Raw genomic sequence first — 711 nt, forward strand, 5'->3', positions numbered from 1 at the left:
ACACAGCTGGGTCCAACAGGACAATGATCCCAAACAGAAGTGCTCTCCGATTGGATCAAAGATCAGAACTGCCCTCTGATTGGATCAAAGATCAGTCACCTGCTGAGGGGGTGTATGTATATATCTGATCAGAGACAGAAACATCTGGAGCGTCACAGAAAACTGTGTTGGCAGCATTTTAATGAAAGTCACAGAATCTGTACAAACTGAGCAGTTTTCTGAGCCTCACTTTGGCATTTTTACATTTTACAGATAAAAAAATAATCAATAAGATAATCAGCTGGTTGACTGATGATAGAAATATTGATTAGCTGCAGCAGAAGCTGCTTTCTGCAGGAAGGAAACCGAAAATCAGGCAGATTCTCAACTGTCCCGGTGAGCTCCACATCACTTCCTGTTTGTCCCGGTGAGCTCTACATCACTTCCTGTTTGTCCCGGTGAGCTCTACATCACTTCCTGTTTGTCCCGGTGAGCTCTACATCACTTCCTGTTTGTCCTGCAGTTCATGGCTTTAGAAAACATCAGGACAAGGATATAAGAAGTTAGAAAAATAAGAATTTTAATAATTTTTCATCTTTTTTTTACAGCCTCCTCTTCCTCCTGCTCGGTGGTCAGGGACATGTGGCTCCGCCCCCTCTTGTCAGGGCTCCGCCCCGCCCCCCCCAGGACCCTGCAGGTCACTACGACGTGAACTCTGCTCTGCAGCTGTTT

At 45.6% G+C, this 711-nt stretch overlaps 1 protein-coding gene across 1 annotated transcript in view; it reads right to left on the minus strand.

The window, feature by feature from the left end:
• Positions 1-162: 162 nt before the first annotated feature.
• tbc1d15 (TBC1 domain family, member 15) overlaps positions 163-711 on the minus strand; it is a 24,557-nt gene continuing 24,008 nt past the window's right edge. The window contains exon 18 of the mRNA XM_017441750.3: positions 163-669. The gene's annotated coding sequence lies outside the window, so the exon portion shown is untranslated. The remainder of the gene's footprint in view (positions 670-711) is intronic.

This window comes from Kryptolebias marmoratus, linkage group LG11 (assembly GCF_001649575.2).
Source record: "Kryptolebias marmoratus isolate JLee-2015 linkage group LG11, ASM164957v2, whole genome shotgun sequence".
NCBI lineage: Eukaryota > Metazoa > Chordata > Actinopteri > Cyprinodontiformes > Rivulidae > Kryptolebias > Kryptolebias marmoratus.